General features: G+C 39.0%; 1 protein-coding gene across 1 annotated transcript in view; it reads right to left on the bottom strand.

The window, feature by feature from the left end:
- The window catches only part of SLC39A10 (solute carrier family 39 member 10), a 96,633-nt gene extending 89,928 nt beyond the window's left edge, over nt 1-6,705 (bottom strand). The window contains exon 1 of the mRNA XM_033010815.2: nt 6,608-6,705. The gene's annotated coding sequence lies outside the window, so the exon portion shown is untranslated. The remainder of the gene's footprint in view (nt 1-6,607) is intronic.
- Between the last annotated feature and the right edge of the window lie 5,484 nt (nt 6,706-12,189).

The raw sequence follows: 12,189 nt of genomic DNA on the forward strand, positions 1-12,189 counted from the left end.
TTATCGTTTATCTGAATGGAAAAGTGGGTAGAGCAATTCTCTAGCAGGTTTTCAGGGTTAGACTTTCACACTGATAAAGTGTTGTAGCAACTTTATACAAGAAGAGCCTAAGTAAAGGAGGAAAATAATCCATAGATTTTAATAAAAATGGAAATATTTTTATTGAGTATGACAGAAGTCTTACAGAAAATACAATTAAATTTTCCCAGTTTTCATAGTCCCTTCATTACAATCAACCAAACTATATTTGAAGTCAATTATAGCAGTACAGTAATCCCTGTCCCCTAAATGAGGTTGCCAACCTAAGCTGTATTTTATTTCTGGTTTACTGTGAGTTTAATGTGCACAGCCATAATCCACAATTTGGATTTGCTTCTTTTTAGTCCTTGTGGCACCATTAGTTACCCAAGAGACGGGTGTCTATTGTTTTCTTTTGAAGAAACCCCGAAAATATACAGTGCTATATGAAACTATGCCTCCTCATGCTGCCTAGTCCATGCCTGACAGAACCCATTTTAGGCTTGCTCTTCAAACATGCTGTTTCCGTGCAAAATGGGTTTGTCTCCCTCCACTTCCTCAAATATTTCCTGCCCTCTTTCCTAATGTTTTGATTCTGGGAACATGTACAATTCCAGTCATCCACTGATTTCTTGCAGATTTCCCTTTGCCTTACAGAGGCAGCTGCCCAGTCAGCAGCAGGATCAACTCCAGGCATTGCTCTGTTCTGGCAGCCGATCCTGACTTTGTTCACCTTCCTGATGATGCCTCACTACTGTGAGAACTGTTTTAGCAGCAGGACTTTTTCCTTTAACTAAGAGAATTTCTTATATGGCTAAAAAGCACTGCTATATTTCATCTCATTTTCTTAAGGATGAAACAGGGTACTGAAGTTTAACAGAAGATAAACTGTGCCTGTCTGGTAACTCTGGAGCCACTTTCAAGGCTCCTACTAGTGCATTATTCCTGTGATTGTAGCCAGCTGCTCCACTAGCCAAGAACAACCTCTTTATAGGAAGCATCCAGATCATCTTCTGCCATTGCAGAAAGTTATTTCCTCCCCTGAAGGCCTAACAGCACAAGGAGTGCAAAGCACACAACTTTTTCCCAAGCCTGCTGCCCTTCCTGCCTCAAAGTGTAGACTGATTCAAGTTGATGATTTCCAGATTCTTATTTTTTTTAGCATGACTTCTTGGCCTTTTAGGTCATGGCACTACTTTCACTTGCAGGGATTTTGTTTGCGTGAGGATACATTCCTTATGGCTGCCATCAGTAGTCTTTCAGCAGCTACCCTGCTATACACTGCTTTGTTCCAGGGTGGGCTTACCTCTGTACTCACCAACAGACAGAACTTATCTTACACAGATATTACCTTCTCATTTAAGTGCTGGACATTCACATTGCACAATACATTTTTCCTATCGTACATATCCTGGTGTGAGGTCTCCTATAGTGTTTCTGAGCTTGCGTGCTCAGGTTGGTGAGCTGCTTATTCTGTCTGATCTGGAGAAGAGTCACAACAATACAATGACCAACAAGATACACAAAGCGTCCCCAGCACCAAGTCAAGACAGTGGATGTCCAACATAAGCTTTTGAAGGGAGTGAAGGATTTTGGTAAACCTGTACTGTCCAGTCCTATGACAAGAACTGTTTCACACAGTAATCTGACTTTAGGCACAAAGAGCCTTTTAAAGAGGCTTTATTGAAGTGTAAAGTCCTCAGAACATTTTGGTAGAGATCAGTAGATAGTGATCTTCGTTTTGATCAACTCCAACTCAATTCTCTGTTAGCACCACTGAGCCTTAAATGCAAATATTACAGAAAATAAGCTGAGAAGAAGAAAGATCTATGTGGTTCTTGGTCAGGTACTAGGATCATCACAGTTGTCAGGTAAGCAACAATGTGAATTAAAAAAAAAAAAATAGTCCAGAAATAGAGAATACATAAACAGATATTAATAACCTGGTGAACATGAAATATTAATGATCCATACATACCCTTGAACCTGACCAGAAGATTTGTCTGTTTAATGAACACCTATACGGAAAACCTATACACAAACTACTGTTATCTGTAAGGTGGCAAAACATGGTCAACATAGGAAAAAAATAGAATAATCAGATTCCACATTCTTCTATTACTGGGAGACATCCCATGAGGTATTACAGAAAAATCCACCACAGCTAGCAACATACCTTCAAATATCTAAGGAGAATGCTGCCTGGTTCATCTGGCCAGTGTTCTGTGCTTGTTCACAGTGATAAACAATGTGTCCACCTCAACAACTATAACTTGCACACCTTATTTTAGGGACAAAGCATGTCTGATACAGCGTTAAGTTGCTCTAAGGCAAAACTTTCTATTCCTCCTTTCAAACAAATGAGAACATCCATCTCAGATCTAGTCTTGGGGAACAAAGGAGAGGGAAGCTTCCAAACTGCTTTTGATATTACTTTTTCTCTTCTGTTATTTCAAATGCTCATTTTTCTTTCTGGTTCAAAGCTAAACAGGCTCACAATGAGCAGAAAGGTGCAACAAAAATGAAGTAGTGAGACATATTAGATGTTACAACCTGCATAATCACCCAGTAAAACTAGCTCCATATGTTTTTATACACTCATATGATGTATATTTTGAAGTTGTTTGTATAAAGTTATGCTGTTACTCAATCACACTATGAACAACCCTTTAAGTATTAGATAGGGTACTTTCCATATTAAAAGTTTTTAATTGAAAGTTACTTTAACTTTTCTTGATGCTCAGGCCTGACAAGAGAAATCTGACCTTGCTCTTGTGTTTATAGAACAAACCCATTGCATTAAATATACAACAAAGAACAGTACAGATCCCATAAAAGTCATTGGCCTGAACTAGTCAAGTATTTAGTCTTCTACTGGATTTCTGAAAGGAGAATTATTATACTTGGGACACACCTATTAAAAGGATAATGGTGCTGAAGAAATTAAACAACCTACACATGATGCCTCTAGCTGTTGTATAGCTTTCTTGCAGCATGCTTTAAAAGGCCACTGACTGCATCCACTTTTTTCTAGATGCAGGGAAATGCCTTACTTTGAGACTGTGCCAACCTAAGATGCAAAGTTAGTCATAGACCATAAAGGCTTAAAATTTTTAAGAACTCCAAGATGAGAGCACTGAGCTCATGTTCAGGCTGGAACTGTGGCCCTGGTTGTTTCAAGTCCAAGGACAACCTACAGCCCAACTCAGTTCTTACATAATGTTGTAAAACAATTCTAAGAGTTTCCCTTTTAATCATGTAGCAAGAAGTGCTTCTTATCCCAGACTTACGGGGCGTAACTAGGCATCAGAAGAGAGTTATGACAACTGACAGTGCTTAATGAGGGCAAGGCTCCAGCTTTTCATCAAGAAAAAGTTTTTAAATAACAAGTACCCTTCTGCTGCAACTAGCAAGGTGAGCCTGAAATGTATTTCCCCACGCCACCCTCTGCAGGAATCAGCATGTAACGTAACAAAAAAATACTAAAAAATAGAGCAACTTCAAAGAGGTTTTGTTTGTTTTTTAAATTTAAATTAAGACAACTATTGCAGCTGTTTTAACAATAACCATCAGGAACCAAAACCAGAAAAGGCTTTTCTCATTTTACATTTTATTCTTGCTAGAGATATGCAACCGGGAATCTCTGTAGCAGCTGAAGTTTACAGAGACTTAGATGACCCATTTCTCTTATCTAATTAATTCAGGCAAAACTGCAAACTTTCTAAGGTTTAAAACTGACAAACACTGAGAGAGTCAAGGTGAAACTGAAAGACAGCTCATGCTTGGAACGCAGTGACTCTAAGTTCAGAAAACCAGGTTTTGCAGCTTGAAGAGCAGGAGAACAACTTTAAGATCCACGTATTTCAAACATCTGTCTTTGGTAGGGACTACAGCAGAGGGACTCAGTGGGTCTTTACTGAAGCAGGTGTTGCTTTGGACCTTGGGGAAACTGCCGGACAAAACAGAACAGTACACAGCTAGCTTGCCTTAATAATCTCTTCTACAACTATATCTATCTGTGAAGTTACTGCTAACAAACTGTAAAGAGGACAGAACCAGGTTCATTACAGCAGTGCTCAGTGACAGGACAATGGGCACAAGTTAAAAAATAGGAGACTGAACCTGAACACAAGAGAATAGTTAGTTTGTTTTTTTAACATGAGTGTGGTTGAACAGTGGAACAGGTTGTCCACAGGTTGTGGAGATACTCAAAAGCCATCCAGACATGGTCCTGGGCAACCTGCTCTAGCTGGCCTTGCTTGTGCACCACTGAAGCTAGAATGTAGATCCCCAGCACTAGGCTGCAATTAGCGGAATTGTGCTTATTTACATTGCTTGAAAACAGGTTACTTACACTGAAATGATGTTTGGGGGGATTTTTTAAATTCTTTTTTTTTGTGGAACTTTTAGAAGTTTCAACAGGTTTTCACATCTATACACATTAGCAATGTTGATGCCCCAAAGTGTTGTCTTAAAGAATATTTGATCTATACCCCAATTAAACAGACCTTCCAAAGAGTGTTATCCAAAACTTGTTAGGAGATCTTCAAGGCTGTTTTAAGGTCTGATAATTTGCCTGAATTCTATTCCTAGCTGAGGTGGCATAGTCAGACTTTTCTGGGACAGCACTGACATGACTGGAAAGCTCTGACTGCTGCTACAAGTTGACTACCACAATACAGAACAGCAGCAGCCAGCAAAGTGGACTTTTATAAAATCACCTACACCAAGCTCTGTCAAAATTAACATGCAGCCTTTGTTTATTGTAGCAAGAATAAGGACCCACTTCCTACTTCAATAAGGTGTGTTTCTTCTGACTTTCCTGGGGCTCCAGCATATCTGTGTGTATTGCTCTTGCAAACAACATAGAACAAATCATTCTCACACTTGCTAGCAAAAGGTGTTATGGACTATAAGTACACCTTTAGGAAGTCTTGAGTTCAACATACATTTTAGAAATCACATCTGGTATGGGGACTCAAGTAAAGCAGGTAATCCCATTTACAGGTCCAGACCTATCTGTCAACAGTACTGTTCTTACCCATCTGCAAAAAGACAGCAAGTAAGTTCTTGATGTGCTAGTGTCAGGAGAGAGAGGATGGAAGTGTTGTGGGGAATGGACAAAGAAACAGAAAGAGACTCATTACAGAGACAGAATAATACATCAGGTTAGCCTCTTTTCAAGAAAAGCAGTCTGTAATTGCAGCTATACATCCATGCATCTTAACAGCCCATCGATACACTGTGACACTGTGCTTACACTGTCTGAGAACTGGTTCCATTGTTTTGCTTCATCAGATACACAACAAATTGGAAAACCTCAAACAAGTAAAGCACTGAGTAAAACCCAGGATCTATTACTTCAGAACAGATTTTCTTTTCTCCTCTTAAAGCAAGCATTGGGGAAAAAAAGTTGAACTCATACCTCATAGTGGTGGATGTGCCACACATTTTATGTGACTACATGAAGAAGCTAGGCCAGAAATAAATTTTCAGAACAGGATGCTCAGGGAAAATCAATATCCCAGTAACAGCTAGTATCAACAAAGATTTCTCAAGAGTACTCTGTTATTCAGATAAAAGTATGTGCCTTTTAACTATATGTTCTTAAAGATATACTTTTGAAAAACACAAGACTTCAAAACTTTTACTGTACTGTAAACTTCATTTGCAAGAGATGCAAATGAAGGGGCAAAACCTACTAGAAATAAATGCAATAACAACAAGCACTAAGATTTTCAAGGTATCCCTTTCCCTATAATGATTAGAGTAAAAATGAGTTAAAAAAAAAACCAAACAAACACTGCCCCACCCCCCACCCCCCATCATGAAAAACCAAACTTCTGAGACAGAAACAGAAGCCAGATGCTCCTGAAGCCTATCTGTTGTTTCTGGAAGTGGGTCAACTGGACATTGCCTTAGTTCTGTTTCTAGTTAGCTGACATTTTTAGGCTATTCTCACCTCTTGCCTAATATTTGCTGAAAAGAACATGCAGCTACAGTAACAGCTTATTATTTAAGTCTCCCAAAGCCCCTCAAACCCTGACAGAAAAGAACGTAATGCATTGAGTTCTGTTCTATACAGTCATTTTGTGCTTGTTACAAACTAGTTTTTATCTTTTTTATAACTACATTAATATCATATAGCAAACAAATAAAAGAATTCTTTATATGTTCTTCTTACATCTAATAGTTTTCCACTTGACTTAAGGACCAGTCCTTAAATAACACCTGCTTGTGCATAGGAATAAGATTTCTTCAAAACACAGGTAAAGCAAGGGCCCAAACCCATCATTACAACTGAGTGCAGTTTGTATTACTGTAGGTAGTCCCATTACACCACTGGTGAGGTATGGCACAACTGAGCCTTCCAAAACAAAGGCAGACAATGAATCAAACAAAGTAGAAATGATCCTCTCTAACAAGCTCAAAACTTTAACAGCAAAAACCAAATCACTGTCTTCAAACTGCACCTCGTGTAGGCATGCGGCATACAGCCCGTGCTCAGTCTCTAGGACACTGCAGAAGGGCTCAGCACAACCTCTTCCTCAGCCGTTGTTCAAAAGAAGAGGAATGCAAACACACTTACCTGAATATCCGTGGGCTACATAGATACTAGCACAGGCTGGATCCCCTTTATACAGCAGGCCTTCCAGTGCTCCCGGTTCCCAATGTTCAAGTGAAGAATTGTTTATGCTACCGTACTGATAAAAATCACCTGAGAGGGGCCCAGAGCTGCCCTCATAGCTCATAAATTATATAGCTTTACTCTGCTTGGCACAGACTTGAACCCTGTTATAATTTAGGTTAAAAGACAACACAAAGTTTCTGCCTTTTCAGAGCCCTTCGGCAGTTTTGCTGTTGAACCACAGGGTCTGGTCAGGCCTCTACAGGTGTTCTTAATTAGGAGAGAATCCACGTAAGGTACTAGCTTTAAAGATACATGTCTTTTAAGCACAAGCCTTCGAAAATTCAGCCATATCATACCGTCATCTTCACTGAGTTATGCTTACAAAGAGCACAGATAAAATAGTGTTTAATCAGAACTGCTGTTTCCCTTTGCAAGCAAAAGATCATGAAATAGCTATCCTGCAGTATGAAAGCATTGAGTTATCTCATCCTAATATGAGTGCCTAGTTGACTCACCTTCCTGCCTTTGACTTGCTTTAACACTTAGATTTAAAAAGTACTTCTGTCCTTAAAGGCAACAGTAGTGTATAAAAAACAGCACAGACATTTCTTGCAGAATTTGATTATCTTTGGGAACAAATCAGCTGGCCTTTTATTCACATTTTCAAGAGAAGACTGAATGACTTTATAGGTAAAGACGTCAGAGAGACAGTGTGAAATCATGCGCAGAAATAAATATACAGCTGTGGCCTGGATGATCATTAATGGCATATAGTCTGTGTGGATGTATAGAAACAACATTCTTCATTTTGAAAGAGTCAGAGGAAAAAAATACACAAGCAATTAACCCACACAGTGCCATGGAATATATTAGACCCTTTCTTAATGCTGGATAAAATGAGACAGGCTTACAAAAGCATTGTCACTGACATACTTCAAAGGGTTCTTCAGGGCAAGAGACCTGTCTTTCCAAGCACCAAACTTTCAATGCAGTCTAGCAAGGAATCTACCACATGAAGTAACTATGAGGACTGAGACCAGAGAGATTTATCTTGTCAAAGGTTATAATGTTGTCAATGGGGCATTTTCCTGTTCCCTGAATTATGAACAGCAGAGCTATACTGTGGCTGAGCTGGTTGGACCTTCACTTCTGTTTGTCAAAGCAGCAAGAATCATTTATAGCCTGTGGGAGTTCCCTACCAGGTTCTCTGCAGTGAGACCGTGCTCCTGGAGATTCCTGCCTTGAACTACTCTGATGCTGTTGTGCTGTTTCAGGACTCTTCAGATCACTAACTCCAGAACATAAACTTCAGAAAGGTTTCAGGACTGAAGGGTCCAGGGAAGGATTCCATCTGTGCAATAACAGCATAAGTTTGGTATAAATGGCTCTGGTCCTATGCTACTGTATTTGGGGTGCCATTTTAGTACCTAGAGCATCCCTGAAAGTTGAGAGATAACATAAAGCTGCCTTTGTCCTCCCTAAGTATAGGACTGTGCCATCTATATTACAATTTTGGGAGGCACAAAGGAAGAGGGAATATTCATGCTTGTCCATTTGAATCTAATTTAGATGTCATTCTGAACCATGTCCTATAATAGCCCACACCCTCTGCCAACATTTATAGACAGCCTAAGAACACTAGCCTCTGCATTTGGACTTCTCATCAAGATGTCTAAACTATGTGTATAACTTTATAGCATCAACATCTGAACTGTGAAGAAATTTGGATCACCTGATGAAGTCCCAAAATACAGCTATGAAATTTCTGTAGCATAGATCAGCAAACCTAAACATGAAGTGCAATCATAGGGAAAGTCTTCCCAGAGAGAATCTGTGTTAGATTTTGATCTGATTGATCTTATGCTAATATAAGTTAATTTTCAGATTAATTTAAGAAGGATGGTTTTAATGTCTCAGTACTCCCACACATACTTGGCTATTTTTGGGACTACCCAGACTACATTTTCATTGATTACAGGGACCAAACATGAGTCTGCATATCCCTGATATTAGATGTACAGCATCTGTTTTTCAGAACCTCAACTCCACATTGCTGTAACAGCAGCTTCAACTGAAGCTGCCCAGAACTCTCATCTGCCCTGCAGCACATGATGCCAAGTTCTTCTTCAGGAAGGCATGTTTTCTCTTACTGATACTGGCCAGTGGATGGTGTAAAACAGAATATGTGGAATATATGATGAGCAGCATCAGCATGCCCATCAACTGTGCTGCAATAGGTGGATTTTTAGCAGCAGGTACTCACACTTGCCTACAGATGTATTTGACCATGAGTATACAGTCACAATGTGGGTTCAAGGGAGGTCTGGGTCTGAGGATGAACTGCTGCATATCCCAGTTGGTATCCCATACATGCCTGTACTATAACGCAATAATATTTTGATTCAGCAGGTGTTTCTGAGGGCTTCTAAACAGTTGCTGAACCTTCTTCACCATATTTTATTCCAGAAGCCTTCAATGTTCCTGGCCTCCAGTTTATAGCGAATATGGTATAAATATTGATTTTGTAACTTTGCAAGGAAACACTGTGGGAAGAGGATTGTTGGAAGACACTGATTTCAAACTTCACATTTGTGCCATTTCCTCCTAATTTGATACTGAAAATAATCAATCAAATTCTGCGTTCAGCCAGATTCTTGTAACTGGAACTTTTCTGGCTTTATACAGATGTAACTGAGGACAGGACTGAGTTCAAGGCATTCCCATGCAAAATTACATTATATTTGTTCATATTAGTTCAGTTGCTTTAACTTACCCATTGGCACCTCTTTCAGAGTGGAACAGATAAGACACTGTCATGGTTTAACCCCAGCTGGCAACTAAGCACCACACAGCTGCTGGCTCACTCCCCCCATGGTGGAATGGGGAAGAGAATTAGAACGGTAAAAGTGAGAAAATTCCAGTGTTGAGATAAAGACACATTAATAGGTAAAGCCACACAAGCAAGCAAAGCAAACCAAGGAATTAATTCACCACCTCCCAGCATCAGGTGGGTGCTCAGCCATCTCCAGGACAGCCAGGCTCCATCACGCGCAACGGTTACTTGGGAACACAGATGCCATCACTCCGAACGTCCCCCCTCTTCCGTCTTCCTCCCCCAGCTCTATATGCTGAGCATGACACCACATGGCCTGGGATATCTCTTGGATCAGTTGGGGTCATCTGTCCCGGCTGTATCCCCCACCCCCACCCCCAACTCCTTTTGCACCCACAGCCCACTCACCGGTGTGGTGGGGTGAGAGGCAGAAGAGGCCTTGGCTTTTGTGTGAGCCCTGCTCAGCAGTTACGAAAACATCCCTGAATTATCAACACTGTTTTCAGCACAAATCCAAAACACAGCCCTGTGCTAGATACTGTGAAGAAAATTAACTCTACCCCAGCCAAAACCAGCACAGATACTTACTACAGCCTTCAGGGATATTTCTAAGTAAAAGAGATGTGGGGAGGGTCAGGAGAGGAGATGGCTAAATAGATAAAATGAATATAGCATTCCAGTCCACCTTCAAGGCTACTCTGAGCCTTGCACAGCTCTGAGAAGATGGTAGGATTACTTTCCACACCTACAATGTCTTTTCAACATCAGCTTTCCAAATCTGCAATTGCTCTTGTGGCAATTGTGTAACTCTCATCTGTCCCATCTCAACTATGAAGAGATCATTTTTCCATCTTAGACATATTAAATGACAGGTTAATCTAAACTTGTAAAAAAGTGATTGCATTCATCACTGAATTTTGACTGTTCAGAATATGAAAAAAACCCCAGCGTTGAGTTCAATAGTTACAAAAATGTAAAATCACTGTTTCTTATTTGGCCTCAAACTTACCTCTTTTCAGAAAAGTCAGTTCTTAGAGCAAAATTGTTATGAATGCCATTCTGGGAAATCCTGATTTATTCTGCATTATATAATCCTAACAACACTGTCTTTTGCAATATATTTTTTAAGAGTCATCATATAGATATTAAGAAAAATAATCAACCCTAAGAATCAACTCTAATGAGCAGCACACAAGTGTCTCACCAGAGAGAAAGAATGCCTAAATTACACACAGAGGACAATAGCAAACAGAACCTTTCCATCTCCACTGAATTCAGAGGTGCCCTGAATGGATTTACTGGCTTAGTGTTGGTCAGCATCACCAGCTGAATTATGAAACCATATTTGGTAGTGAGACTACTTCCCGATATCTCTTCTAGAAGTGTATTTTTAGTTCTGGATGCCTAGAAAGTCCTTAGCATCACCTCAACAACTAGTGCCAAATTGTCATTAATTTCTGAAAAGTTCAAATATGAGAAGCAATTATGGAAAATAAAATTCTTGGCTGCGAGAAACTGATATTATCATTAAAAAAAAAAGATCTGGCAAAGCAACAGTGGTAATGATATGAAAAGTAAATAAGCACAGGAGATAATATAAAGATGCTGAGTTGGGCAGGAAATTATTTCTAATATGAACTAAGTCTCTCTTTTATAATACTCATTCCACCAAAATGGATGCATTTAAATTGCTGTTTAGGTGCCCTTATTCATCGCTGTTTACAACATATCAGTTTAAATGCAGTGTTCATTTAATTCTGGCTAGGTCAGTAATTGTGCTAATGAACAAGGTATACCCGCAACCATTTGCTTTAAGACAAATAAATGCTCATTTACAAAATCAAATTGCTTTCTTTTTGTAATTTCATAAAGGCATGCAAAAAAAAGTGCTGATCCTGTGAAGGCTCAAGTGAAAAATTAGATGTCATGAAAGTTTAAATTAAAGACAAGACAGTTTCTCATGCACTATAAAATCTGTGATTGACATGAAACAAGACCCTGCTTAATATCCATGTACTTTAATTCTCAGCAATAAAAGTTACAGAAGAAGAAAATTAATTATTATTTGATTAACTAGTTAATTGTGTTGTTATAAATAATTTAGAAAGTTTCATTTTTCCCACTGGTAAATTCTTGATACAGAAAAATTATTTTGGTACCAATTATTTATAGGTTTGATTAGAGCCTTCGTATTTTCAATGAGTGTTTCTACTTTGAATTGATGTACAATGAATAATTATAAATTTAATCCTGTAGTAAGAATGTCACATGTGTAAACAATTATTTAATTCGCTACAAAATAGATGAGGAAGATGGCAAGGAATGTAATAGTTCAGCTTTCTAAAATGGTTGCCTTGCTCTTCTCGCCTTCCCAAATAGGGGAATAGCTGTTCGATTTAAAAAAAAAAACCAAAACAACTAAATACCTTCAGGATCTTTTGTAGTGCAACCTGAAGTTAAAGAATTCTTCTTTCAATATGCTCATTTATAATATACAATCCATATTAATCCATTCTCAAAGGGCCCGATTCAAAGCTTTGAAACTAATGGCAATCAGTTTCTTCATTATTTCATAACAAATCACAGCATAACCAGTGACATCTCTGAGACACTTTGTGCATCCTCTGGTAGAGAGTGCACTGGAAATCAGTTTGATGTACAATTTGGGGCATGACATGACAAGTTAATGCAGAGGACAAAACCACAG

This window comes from Tyto alba, unplaced genomic scaffold (assembly GCF_018691265.1).
Source record: "Tyto alba isolate M040663 unplaced genomic scaffold, T.alba_DEE_v4.0 Super-Scaffold_7, whole genome shotgun sequence".
NCBI classification, from domain to species: domain Eukaryota; kingdom Metazoa; phylum Chordata; class Aves; order Strigiformes; family Tytonidae; genus Tyto; species Tyto alba.